Source organism: Condylostylus longicornis, unplaced genomic scaffold (genome assembly GCF_029603195.1).
Source record: "Condylostylus longicornis isolate FDR11 unplaced genomic scaffold, ASM2960319v2 ptg000010l, whole genome shotgun sequence".
Taxonomy (NCBI): Eukaryota; Metazoa; Arthropoda; class Insecta; order Diptera; family Dolichopodidae; genus Condylostylus; species Condylostylus longicornis.
Genome location: NW_026577979.1, coordinates 6,862,498 through 6,877,518, shown reverse-complemented (window position 1 = coordinate 6,877,518; position 15,021 = coordinate 6,862,498). Strand labels below are relative to the sequence as shown.

The 15,021-nt window shown below is 24.3% G+C and overlaps 1 protein-coding gene across 1 annotated transcript in view; it reads right to left on the bottom strand.

The window, feature by feature from the left end:
* Nucleotides 1–13,993, bottom strand: part of LOC129618749 (putative uncharacterized protein DDB_G0282499) — a 122,947-nt gene extending 108,954 nt beyond the window's left edge. The window contains exon 1 of the mRNA XM_055533712.1: nt 13,834–13,993. The gene's annotated coding sequence lies outside the window, so the exon portion shown is untranslated. The remainder of the gene's footprint in view (nt 1–13,833) is intronic.
* Nucleotides 13,994–15,021: the final 1,028 nt, after the last annotated feature.

Here is a 15,021-nt window from a genome sequence, read left to right as displayed (position 1 = left end):
AACTGTTAAACCATGTAAGCGTATACTATATATAATAATATGTTTTTAACAATGTAATACACAATATACATATGTAAGTGTACTACAAGTATATACCATATACAAAAAATTATTTTTCCCACGATAATTTTGAATTTTTTCTGGTCACCATTTGATTATTTTGAAGTTAAATAAAGTGATTGTCTTTAACAATAGTAGGTTTTTTTTTTAATTCTTAACACTTTTCCGACCGCCAATTTATTTTGTAATTGATTAAGGAGTAAGGGATTCAATTTAATTTTTAATTGTTTATAAAGTAGTAACCGATTGTGACAGAAATCTAAATGAATACCAAGAAAAGTAAGCCTTTTTTCTAAAGCGAACATGAGTAAGTTTAAGTTATTGCTAGCATTTTATGTCACCCTGGGTGGTTGCGCGTAAATTGAAATAGATAATGCACGATTTAATTCGTCGCCGGTCAGCAAACTTTCGGAAAGAAAAGGCGCGTCTCGTCACCCGGTTAGCAAAGTGTTAAATATCTTTAAAACGAATTCGTTGTAACTGAAAAATTTCGTTGTGCTTTCTTTTTTTTATTTTATACGATTTTCTATTGTAAGTTGATATTTTTTTTTTTGGTTTTGCAATCGCGGTTCAATAATTTTTCTAAAACATAATTTACATTTTATTTTTTAAAAATTTTGTTTTTTGGTTTTTTTTAACACTTTTCTTTGATTTATTTTCGGCATTTTTCATAGTGTTTCCACTAGATTTCTTTTCTTTCTATTGATTCGGTGTTTTTTTGCAAAAAAAAATTTTTTTTTGCATTTTTAACACTTTCAATTCGATATGAATCTGTAATATTTTAAATTTTTTATTGTTATAAAAAAAAACTCGTATAAATAATAATCGTTATCTTGTAATATAAGTTACTTGCTTATAATAGTTAGCTAAAACAAGAAAAAATACGTATACATTGAATTTTGAATTTTTGGTTGGATAACCATGAAAATGTAATGCAAGAGTTCATAGTGTTGTGCCAAAATTAATGTTTTATTTATTGTAACATTTCATTTTATATAAGTGAAAGAATCTGTAAAATAACTTGAGCATTTCAAGCATAAAAATTGAATTTTTTGTTCGTTTTTTCATTTACTTAATTCGCAAAAATGAATTAAAAGCAAAGTATTGGAAGAGTTGATCATACAAACTCTGTGAAATACTAATGCAACAGCTGGCAGCAATTGTATGGTGAATTCTAAGTGAACTTTCTTTTTTAATATATGAACAAGCTTTTAAGATAGTTTTGGTATAATTTGATTGTAGCGGTTTTGACTTTACACAACACATGGTTTTATATTTTTCATCTTCATTGCTTAACGTTACAAACGTAATGATAAATTTATAATACCGTATATACAATATATCAAATTAGTTCGCACCGATATAAATAAGTAGACTATAAAATGAGCATAGAAAAGTAAAATGAAAAATTTTTTACTGCAAGGGAATTGTTTGTTTTTTTTTAACAAGTTTTCATACTTATTTTTTCAAGTTTTCAAGTGTTGATGTTTTTAAGTATGTAAATTTGAATTTACTATCAGCACAAATTTTTATCACTTAAGTGTTTCGTTATTCAATATATGTGATAGTCAAATAATCTAAATGGTATTCAATTGCTAAAGAAATTTTAAAAGAAAAAAGTAAAATTATTTAAAGCAGCTGACAATAGGATATCGGAATACAAAGAAAATTTGCAAGAGGTCATCGAATAAAAACCCAGAATAATAAACTTCATTTTAGAACGCTTTCTAATTAATTTGAACAAATGCTATGGCATTTCGAATTTTGAAAATAATATTAATTCTCTTGTAAAATATTTTTTTTAACAATTCGTTTCTTTTCCATTAAGCTAATTATTTATCAATTTGAACATTAAGATTTTTAAATTTTGCCCTATCCAACACAATTTCATGCTCATGCATTTTCGAAAATACAAATATTGTTTAAGTTCATACTTTACAGGAAACTGTACGATTTCAAGTCATAAAATATTGACACGTTCAAAGGAGCACTTGTGACAGTTTAATTAAAATTACACATACATTATGCAATCTCTAAGGCCCTAAGTATTGGTTCTACTATACAATAAATCCTAAAATATGCAATTTCAATCAATCTGCTAGGATATGTTATTTCTTTTTTATACGCGTACGAACGTATGTTCGAAGGGTATACTAAATTTGCCTTACCGTTTGTAACGCTAAGAAATAACGGTGTTAGATATAGACTCAAGTGTATGTTTTTGATCAGCGTCAAATTCTGAGTTGATTTAGCTTTGTCTGTCCGTCCGTCCGTCCGTCCGTCCGTCCGTCCGTCCGAACGATAACTCAAAAACTAATTGAGCTAAGTTCACCAAATTTTCACAAATGATTTATTGTAGTAAGTGCCAGAACCCTATTTAAATTGGACATGATCGGGGTACCGGTTCGGGTAGCTGCCATACAACTTCAAAATTTATTTGGCCATATCTCAGAAACTATAAAAGTTATGGTATTGAAATTTCACACAAACGAATATATTAGTAGGGCCAATATGCCATATAAAAGTCGTTGAAATTACTTGGCTCCTTCTGGTACGTGCCATACAACTTCAAAAATTATTTGGCTATATTTCAGAAACTATTAAAGCTATGGTATTGAAATTTCATAAAAACGAATATATTAATAGGGCCAATGTGTCACATAAAAGTAGTTGAAATTACTTGGCTCCTTCTGGTACCTGCCATACAACTTCAAAAGTTATTTGACTATATTTCAGAAACTATAAAAGCTGTGATATTGAGATTTCACACAAGTGAATATATTAGTAGGGCCGATGTGCTTAATAAAATTCGCTAAAATTTCTTGGCTCTTTCTGGTAGCTGCCATACAACATCAATAGTAGTTTGGCACAACCAGTATTTTGAATAACACATAGTACTGAAATTTTGCATAAATTAATATGGTAATACGGCAACTTAAAGTCATAGTCTGCCCCATAGTTAGTTACGGCACATTAGTTATTCGCACATAGGATAACAAATTCGTACGGGTATCACAGAGTTGACAAGGTCAACTCTATTTTTTTTCTCGTTTTTTTAAAAATTAATTGAAAAAATAATTATCTTTTCATAATTTAAAAACAAAAAAGATAGCAAAAAAAGAAAATTTTTAAATAGCACTAAATAATGAAAAGTTTTTAATCTATAGAAAATTGCTATTCTCATAGAACAATAACCCGAATGGGGTTGTTACATGGGAAATTCATTAAAAAAAAATAATAACTTCAAGTCAATAAAATCAAGTATAAAACAATTATGTGCTACGCCTATATGTATATAACTTCTGTTATAAGGTCTGACATATGTATAGATAGATTTTAATAAATAGAAACGTATAGGCTAATTAATAAATTCAAATATAGTAAGTTAAAATTTTGTTAACCGGCCACTATAGGATCTATACAAAATTTTCAAATGCAAGAACTAAATATTTTTTCAAAAAATTTAATTTCACTTTTTGTGAAAATTTTTATTAATTGCCTATTTAATATCAATAAATTTCCTAGTTTACTTTTATATTTAATTCTCAGTTTTGCTATACAATTGTAAAATTTTGCTTCGCATACGTTTCATAGCTCATAACGTATACATGTGTAAAAAACGGGCTTTTATTTGAAATAAGTTTATTATATTGAACATGTCTAACATGCAAGTATATAGTAGACCATAATTTCAAAATAGTTTTATACGAGTTTGTAAATATATCGGGCATAACATTCTACCATAATATATGTCATTCATGACCACCAGTAGTGATTTTCCAAAATATCATAACCAAAATATGAATTGAAACACATACGAGTTCCCCGCTCCTCCTTCCCCTCCCTGTCTTTCTCATCCATCCCCCCCCTTCTGGTCCATCTCCTTATACATCCGCTCTTCTGCTTCACGCTCTTCCTCTTATTCCTCTCGGCCTTATCATGTTAACCTGTAATTTCAGCATTAGATCAAATAAATAGCAAAAATACGTATTTCCATTAGATTTAAAAAACCCTCTTTTCCCAAAGCTATAAATTAAAAACATTATCCCGAATTGAATTTAAATGTGTCTGTAATTTGACGTTTTCGTTAAATTTTTAATGATGCATTGCACATTTTTAGAAATTTCGAATTAATCAAATTTGACTTCATTACACAGGCATTACAAACTTTTCTCTCAGTTGTGAGTACTTTTTTAATATACCAAAATTTATTCTACAACTAAATTATATACAACATATGTATATGTACATCTTTTGTATGTATGCAAGAAGCAATTAAATTTTAAAAATGTATAAATTAGTAACTAACATACTAACTAACTACAACTAACTAACTAACTATAGTTATAGTAACAAAAAATTTAAAAAAAAATGAGTTTACTATTCAATCGCTCTATTAACTGAAAACAATGAAAATAATCGACATTTACAATCAATCAAGCCTCATTTTAGTAACTTTTTTTTTATTGTGCACTATTACTTATTATGTACAATGTATAGAAAATGAGTACGTACATAAATAGAAAATACTACTCGTAAATATTCATATATGAAAAGTATTTTGTAAAAAGTGCAAAATTGATTGATTACTTAATTTGTATTGTTGTACATTGTTGTAACGTGTGTCCTAGATTTTATCCAAGTATTTTTCGTATTTTTAATATTTTTAGTATATATGAATTTAGGTATATAGGAAAAAGTGTGTGTTAGATTAAAGGTAGAGATAAACCTTAATTATTTATTATTTTCGAGTTTATAGTATCTATATTTGGAGAAATACTTTATTGTGTAGACGGGACTTTATCTATACGGTAATTTAATGAAATATTCAATCTACATATGTGTGTATAGATTTTGAATTTGTATACTAATAGTGTTCTTTGTGTTGTTATAATTAAAAAAAAAATATTACAATTTTTTATGAGAAATTTTTATTGTCTTTCTTTTTAATTAGTCTTCTTTTATACATTTTCACCTACATATATTTAAGAAATATGTGAATTGTACGCATACATTATTAAAGTATATTTTCTACAATAATTTCTATTTTAGAAAATTTACTTCTATATTTTGCTACGATTTTATATAAATAGTTCATTGATTTATGATTTTCATAAAAATCAATTCATGTCATTAAAATTTTTAAAATTTATAATTTTAATTAACAAGTTCTTTGACAGATTTTGTGATTCTAGTAAATAGTTCAAATTAAAAATTAATATTATAATCGCAATAATACGTAAATGCGGGTACCTACATAAGTATTGCGTCTACACAATTTTCTATACTTGGTGTAAATATTATTAACAGAAATCTGTGAAATTTATGACATGGGAACTGTTTATTTATACGATATCATGTAAACAACAATTAAATAATAACGAATCATAAACAAATTAATTAGCGCAGTATTTAAATGATAATTACGATTATGATAATATTATAATAAAGTATACGCACACAAATTATCGAAAAAAAAATGACAAAGTACGTATAAGTACACCCTAATCCCTTAATAACTGTAATTTTCAGAAATTGATACTTGAATTGATACAATTGGTATCAAGAACAACTTACAAGAAATTGAAATTGTAAAATGCAATACATTTAATTCCAAAACCATTGAAGAATTCTCAGTAATTAATTATTTTGTAATATTCTCATAAATTCTTTCAAGCATCTATCTTTACTCATGAAACAAGTTTTTGTTTATTGGATTGAAAAAATGTTAAATTTACAATATATTTCTGATTTATTAGACTTTTACAAATGTTCAGAAACTTCACACTTAAATATATTAATAAATTTTGATTAAATGAATATAATTGGTAACGTATTAAGGGTTCATAGATACAGATTATATAATATAGGTTATATAATTTCCTCTGGTTCTACTCGTATTGTATTTAAATGAAACCAAAATTGTGTTATTTAATTGCTATTCTCAGTTGTAACTAAAACAAATTCTACTGATGTATGAACCAAAATAAATCCAATAACCATAATTTTGTATTTAACCACAAATCCAGTCTGACTAAACCTAAAATTTGAACCATAACCGATACGATTCTCAAATAAATATGAAATTTTCTTCTTAATTTTATTTAAATAAGTAAAAAGAAAAATTTCTTTAAACAAAACGAAATTTTTTACCAAAAAAAAAAATTGTTTTTTAAACCAAAAATTTTTTTTTTTTTTAATTTAACAATTTTTTCCTTACAAAATTGTTCTTTTATACAATGATCTTTTCTATTACATCATTTATCAAATTTTTTTTAAAAAACATTCAAGAAAGTAAGAAATAAGGAATTTTCAAGATTGTAAGGTTAACACTTTAACAATACGGAATCTTTTTTTTTCTCTAATATCAACAACCAACAAAAAATAAAATTTTTTTGACAAACTAATCAAATGAAATATGACATCCTACAACGTATTCCATTATTAAATAAGTATTTATGAAAAAAAAATATGGTTAGCAGCAAGAAAACGAAAATGTTTTTTTCTTTTCTTTGGTATTTACTTATACTAATTTGTTTTTCTGTGTTGATTTTCACTTAACAATTTCTTAATAATTAAATTAGCGAAAAAAAAATTTATTTTTTTTTCCCAAAAAATTCTTACACAAAAAGTATTCATCAACATCTTTTAAAAAATTCAATCTAAATTTCATGTAATTCTCATTGATTTGTTGGGAATGGTTTTTTTTTTTTTACATTTTTACCTACTCATGGTACATATTAAACTCTTTTTCACAAATAAAAAGTGAAAATATAAAATAATAATAAAGGAAATAGCACCTGGACCTTATTGTATCCCATTGTATACCAAAAAAAAAAAAACAAAAAACCAGAATAAAAAAACGCCAAAAACCAGTCAGACATTATTCTTTAAATTTTAAGATTTTAAAATTTCACACCCCTAAAAGAATATGTAATTATTTTAAATACAAAAAATTAGGGTAGAAAAGATTAAGAATAGAAACGTACGAAAGGAATTCAAGCTAAAATTACACATTTTTAGAAGATTTTTTTATTTGGAGTTGCAATAGAACAGTTTCTATTCTCAGACTGGAAAAAATTAAATCCAAGCACATTCCTATTCTTAAATAATTTTAAAATGCTCGAAAAAAATTATGTTTTAATTCGGAAAAATAGCAATATATTAAAAAGAAAACACGACTTTTTCAAGAAAATTGGTGGTACCAGTTATTAAGATAAGTTTTGTTTAAACGTATAGAACTTTCAAAACATAACACGCATGAAGCGTATTAACACTTAAAAATAATAAAAATTGATGTTTATGTAAATCTCAATAGATGGCTTTATAATTTTACATTGAAAATGTCAAAACTTGGGTATTTAAATTTAAGAATCATTTTTTATTCCAGTATAATAGAATTTGTACTTAAAAAAAACTTCCATTTAAAATTTATTTCTAGACCCAGCCATCCCATTAAGCCATTTTAAGCATTATATACAATTGAACACATACTTATAATATTTTTATTTAAAAAGTTTTATTGTAAATAAAAAAACAACTCAGAAAAGCAGCATATTTTACGGCTACGACATTTGAATCAAATTAGGATGTTAAAATCAATTGAAATATGCTTGCATTGTAAAGAAAAAATGTGTTCATAATGGAACCATTTTATCAAAAATTTATTAAAAATTTAAAATACGGCAGTTTTATTTTAGGGATGCAACTTTATACATTACAATACATTAATGTAAATGTCATTCATCAAATACGTATAGAGAACATACTCATATTTAACCATATGTTGGCATTCCAAATAAATTGGTATTCGGTTTTTATACAAAGATGAATATTAGTAAGGCAAATAATAAGTAATCGATCTTTAAAAAAAACTGTTAGTGACGTTTATGCTTAGTTTATTTAGCATAATTGTTAGCATAATTTCACATATACATAAATTATATACATATACGTTTTGATTTTTAATTATCTTATTAAATTTTACATACTTCTTTTCTTATTCTTATTGTGAGAACTTAGCTAGTTTTTAACGTATGGGTATTTAGTATGCAAACGTAAATCAGCAATTCATTATTATGTTTGTACCTATATAGCAGAAATTTTGATTTGATATTGGATCATTATGCTCTATAATTTTTAGAAAGACATTTTCTATATACATATGTACTTACACACTTAAAAAATATTAGAAATATAAATGAAATTATATTGCATTTCAGCTTGTTATACAAATAGAAATTCAAATCAATTCAAAAAAATTCCAGCCAATTTATTTTTTTTTAAATCCTTTTTAACAAAAATTTATAATAATTTTTATAACATATGGTTATTGAAAAATACGAGCACGTATAAATAACTAAAAAAAAATTTTTTGTAGTTCATTCCGGTTGAATTTAAACCTAGCTATACACAATATACCAATCACGATATTATATATGTACATAGTTAAGCATGAAAATTTCTAGCATACTCTTACTGCATTCAACACCAATAATTTATGTTTAAAACCTCGTCTATATGATACATAAATACATAATGTAAATACCTCATATGTGTGATACAGGACTTAAGAATTTGAAATATTTATTTAAAAAGTGTAGATTAGAAAAATAAAAAAATTGAATTAAGGTATTTTTAAATCTGGAATAATATAAGTAAAAGTTGTAAATTTAAGGTGAGCCTTGTATAAGCGCGTACCAATTATACCAAATATCTTAACATTTTGTTTCATTTTTTTTTAAGAAATAATTTCATGTAAATTTATTAATATAATTTATGTATAAAAATTTGAAAATGTAAAATTAAAAAATAGTTAATTTAAAAGAAACCAAATACACTTTATCTCTAATTAAGAAAATGCACATACTTTTAATATTTATGACTCTTCGTGTCTACGATAATTTATTCATGAGCAAAACTATAGCCTAGAAGCCTATTTCTCTAATTGAAAAAGAATTTTTTTCTTTATTTTTAATAAAATTATTTGCGTATTTCGAAAATTCGAAAACAAATTAGAGAATAATGCGAATGAAGAATTGCCATTGACATGTGTTTTTTACAATACAAAATAATTGTTTTTTTTTAAACCTTCTTTCCTTGCTGCAAACTTGTTAAGCATAACCGGAATTACAGTATATTGTATTTACTGAAAACGTTAATTTGACAGAAGAAAAATATTATGTATTTGACATAATTCAAATTCACAGTTAGAATGTAAAATATCGATTTAAATGGACACTGTCATAAAACAGTGTGAGTGAATTTTTACCAGCAAAGCAATTAGTCTAGTGAAATTGTTATGGGAAATGTATTCAAACCCATTGTTTTTACCATACTGGGTTTATGAAACTCAATTGAAAACTACATTATGCGGTCTAATTTTATTCTATCTCAATTTCGTACCCAATCGAACATTACATTATGCTACTATATCAAAATCGCTCATTTTCTCCTTAATTTGGTGAGTTAAACTGGAAGCCTCAGCAAATTTTAATATATGTAAATATATAACTACATTTTCCGAAACTTACGAACAATAAAATTGAGTTACATAATAAATTTAACGAAAAGTTTTCATGTAACCAGTTAAATAGCACAATTAATTTCATTTCAAACATTATAAACGAACATTCAATTGCTAAATTACATATATTTCGAAAAACTAAGCGTAATGAATAAAAAAAATTAATTCATTTAATCAATTATTTCCACATAATTTAGCACAAATTTTTTTTATAAAATTATTATTAAAAATTTCTAGCGATTATACATACCTACATACATATAAATTTATAACACAGATATTTTGACATTATACGATACAATAGATAGAGCTTTTTCAAATCTATTTTATATAATTCATATAAAAATATTAAAAGCTACAATAAAAGATAAACAAAATGCACAAATTTTAATTTATAATTTGATAAGATCGTTTTATAACACAAAATGTACATGTAATTTTTATCGTTTTTACTATCATTTTGCATGTTTTTATTCCAAGGTAAAATTATTTTGCTCGTTTATTAACCTTGTCGTCTCTCTATTTATTTGCCTATGTATATTATGTGTATGTACATGCGTATACTGTATTCGATTATCCAAATTTTTAATACAACATCAATACGTGATTAGTTGAATGCATTTGAATTTGAATTTTTTTATGAGTTCATTGATAGAGTTATGTACGTGTATATATAGTAAATTAAAAATAAAAACAATAAACTTAACTCACATTTAACGTTTAGTTTCATAACGTTTTTCATAGTAAATTTAATATTCTACTATAATAAATATTTTCATCAAATTGAAAACAAAGTATAATGGAAAAAAGTTAAATAAGTTTCCGTCATCCAAACAAATTGATTAATGCATAACATACATTTAAACTAAGAAAAAATATTATTGAGTATGTACTTACATATATAACTCATAAATAACAATAACACAACCTTAAACCGGTTCATGCAATTTACTTTAATTGTGCATTAGAAGAATCTTACTTGCTCAGTCAAAATATTTTTGCAATTATCAAAAAAATATTCACACGAAATGTACACGAATTATACCGAAGTGTAAATACGAAAACATTGACTTAATTAAGCAAGTTTTTTATTGATATGTACAAATTATGTACATACATAAGTATTACTTGTAAAAAAAAACAGAGTTTCAAAACTCTTCAAATAGCTTTTTTAACTTTAAAAATTTAAAGTTTTTTTTAAGTCGTATTTGAAAAAAGACCGTGTGTTTTGATATTTGAATAAAATTTTAAATTAATTGCACTCCCAGAGTTTACAAACGCACCTATTTTTTTTTCTTAGAGACTCTCTACTTTCTTCGTCGAATTGGCAATGGTCCTAAAAAGTACGAAATACAATTCGATAAAATTTGTTCGGAAAAAAGACGGGTAAGCGTTATTTCGCCAGAGTTGTAAATTTTACAATATAGGAGTCAGCTCATATTAAAATTTTCGAATTTTATAACAATAATTTATTTTTCTATACCTGATCTCTTTAGCCACAAGGAAATTGTAATTTCTCAAACTTTTCAATTTATTTTACATAATTACTACAGAGATTACATGTAGGAAAGCTAATTTAAACCCAGCAGCCTAATATACTAAAAACTAAAAAGAGAGACGTAAACGGTACATCAAATTTTATCCTAATCAAACAGTTTTTTGGTAACTCTTTCAGTCTAAAATGTACAAATAGCGATCAAAGCTGAAAATTAACTTTTTTAGGAAAAAAGAAATAGGAATTTTTCAAAATTACGAGTACAATAGACCCCACTTTAGGTCTTATTTAGGTCAATATTTTTTTTATTGGATTCCGCATATACTACATTCTTGTTTATATTGTATTTGTTATAGGTTACCTTCCTCAGCTTATTTAGTGTGATGCTAAAAATGTACCCGAATCTCAAATTTAAAATGAAAAGATTCTCTCTCTTTAACATCCAAACATATAATTGATCTCATAAATAATTGTCAAATTACAACTACAGATTTTAATTGAATCCCCAAAATAAATTGTTTATAGTAAGCATCGTACTAAATTCAATCAGTCATTGTCTGAATTAAAAACAACCACTCCTTTAAGAAATTTTACAAATTTCATATAAAATTTAATATGCCGCTTAATATATGTACTTATGTATGTGCAAATTTAAAAGCATAACAAATCTCTAGAAAAAGAAAAAAAAAAATAACCAACGTGATCAAAAATTTACTGCTTTTAGTGTGAATGCTGCACATAGGTTTGTTTTTATGTGCAAACGCGTCAAATAATTTAATTTATCTATAAACTGGTATGAGTACAAAAATATTATAAATAAATATTGCCAAACAAATGAAAATGACAACTAAAAATTAAATGACAATGATAAATAGCAAATATTTTTCTCATTTTTTTTTTTATTTTTTTTTTTGTTGCATATGTACGAGTATTAATTTTTTGTTATTTTCTTATTAAAAAACTGAGTCAACTTTTCATCTCAAACTTAAAAATTTTCAATAAATATTTCCTTCTTCTTATTATTCCAAATAATTTAAAAAACAAATGTCAAGTACCACCAACACTCATTTTAATAATTTGATATTAAAATAAACACATACAAACATACATTCATGTATGGATGTTTCAACGTATATGCACATAAAATCTAAGGTAATTGTTAAAACCGAACTTAAATATTTTATCATTATTTATACTTTTGATTTCAGGTACATCCATACATAATAAATATGTACTTTTGGGATGACAACTTCAAAGCGGCCAAAAGAAATAACAGAAAACAAAAATAAATCGTAATAAGTCCAAAATAATCAAAGTTTATGTGTATATACTACAAAACACACTGATCATAATTAGCGCCCTCCCTTTAAACTTTTCATTAACAAATGGACTCCCTTCTCATAAATCAAAAGCGAAGCGAAACCAGTTAAACAAGCATGTGAAAAAGAACCAAAAATAAACTGCCTAATAAGATTTTTATTAAACAATAGGTTAACGATTAGAATAGTCTCTATGAAAAATCGCTTAATTCTTATTTAGCCATAATTTTTTTTTTCATTAAAGCTATTCCTATCCCTCAACAAGACAGAAACGAAATTAATCTCTACAATGCGCCTTAAAAATAAAATTATTGCATTAAAACATTCAAAACAAAAATATTCCCAACGTTAAAGTGAAAAATCAGACCATTGATTGAATGAAGAATTTGGGCCTTTTTATGAGTACAATAAATTTACTAAGAGTCTATTGTATATACTATTTTTTATTGCAATTATTCAAAATTAAAGAAGTTTATATTAACATGTTTTTCGATAAATCATTCGAAACAGTACATCTTTATATATTTTCAAGCATTTGCGATATAGATACTATAAAACATTTAAGAAGTTAACGAAGAGCTTTAATATTTTCGAATAATATTTTTGTGAATCAGATTATTAGTTTTTAACAAATGCCCTATAGACATTTGTATGAAACATTTTTGTTTACAAAATATTTACTTATGTTTATGTATCAGTTGTACAATTTATTATTGATGCATTAAATTTATAACTTTTTAACATAATAAATTATATTATATTAGCCGTGTACTAGCACAATACACTATGAGGGAGATTACAATATGATTAACATATACTTAGTTCAGTTTGCTTTTACTTGATATTGTCACATGCAGAAATGCAATATTTTTCCTATACATGTAAGTAATATTGTTTGCCATGTGCAAAAACCTTTATTTTACCACAATTAGTTCAACACAACTAGCACGTTAATGTGCCATCTATCACACAACCTAGATAGATAAATCGTGCCGAGAAAAAGAGAGTTGCGATCTGAAACTTTTTTTGAATTCATAAAGATTTGATCTTTAATTTTGAAATTAAACAAAACTTAGAGACAAAATATGAATTTTGAAATAGATATTATTGGTCTTTAATGAAAAACTAATGTAAAGAGCCTAATGTAAAGAGAACAAAATCGCTTCGCTTATATTAATAAATTATTTTAGATTAAATGAAAATTATCATTTAAATAAAAATTACCACAATTTTAAATTTATTTTACAAATCATATCTAACAAGTTCATAATATTAATTTAATATTATTCCAGAAATTTAATTTTAAAATATCGAAATATTATACATTTTACATTTAATTTCTATAATTATGAAAATATTTCAACAAAATGTACAATTGATTTAAATTGTAATAATCAAAATATTAAAATACAAATAAACAATAATAAACCCACCTGTTGTAAATGAAATTTAAAGACTGGATCGTGTTTAATATTTTAAAAATTAATTATCAATATATTAATTGAATTAAAATTATTAAAAAATAAAAACTAAAAAGAAATCTTTCCAGTTTTTAATAAAATTTTTATTATTTTTTTATTACATCAATTTCGAATTTGAATTCAAAAAGGAAATTATATTAATTAAATTAGTAATTGTATTATCATTTTATCACTATATACAAATTAAAAAATTATGAAAGTCGAATGAAATTTTGTTAAAATAATTTTCTATTAGTATACATATAATATGTATGTATAAATATGCATGTTAATTGTCAATAACAAATTAAACGTACGTAAATAATATTGTGTAATTATTAATTTTTATTCATAATTTCATAATAAGTATAAGGAATACTTATTATAATTATATTTCAAATCAAAATAATAATTATTATACCACTGCACAAAATTAATATAAACTCGGAAATTTATAATTTTATGAAGTTTATCAAAAAAAACAAAATCTTATTATTTATTTAATTTAATAAAATATAATTCGTATTCTTCCTTTTTTATAATTTTTATAAAAAAGAAAATAAATTTTAATATTTTTATTTTATTTTTTGCAACAATTAACTTTATATTCAAAGTATAACAGAATTGTATTTTTTTTTTTAATTATATAAATATTGTATACATATACATTTACAATATTTATTTATGTAAATCGCTTTTTTATACAATATCATAATATCTATAATACAACTGCAATAATAAATGTATGTAGGTATTATATTTTATGTTGTGTGTACACGATCATTTTATTATGAATACCGAGAATTTAAATACACTCTTTGAGCTTTGTACAACTTAGAGCGACATCTACATATAGTAATATAACCAAAGTAGATCAAATATGATTTTTTATTTTGTTTTTCGTTTTATTATTGAAAAAACGCGATATCAATGCACAAAAAAATTATTTTATTATTCAATTAAATTTTTAGTAACAAAAACATGATTTTAATAAATTTGGCTATAAACCATTTAAATTTTTACAATTATTATTTATTTATTATATTTAAAATTATTAAAGAAAAAACAATTTTTATAATTTCAAAGAAAAATTCGTATATTAAACAAAATTATTAAAACACGACAAATTTTTATAACAATATTGAAACGGATACCGAAAAT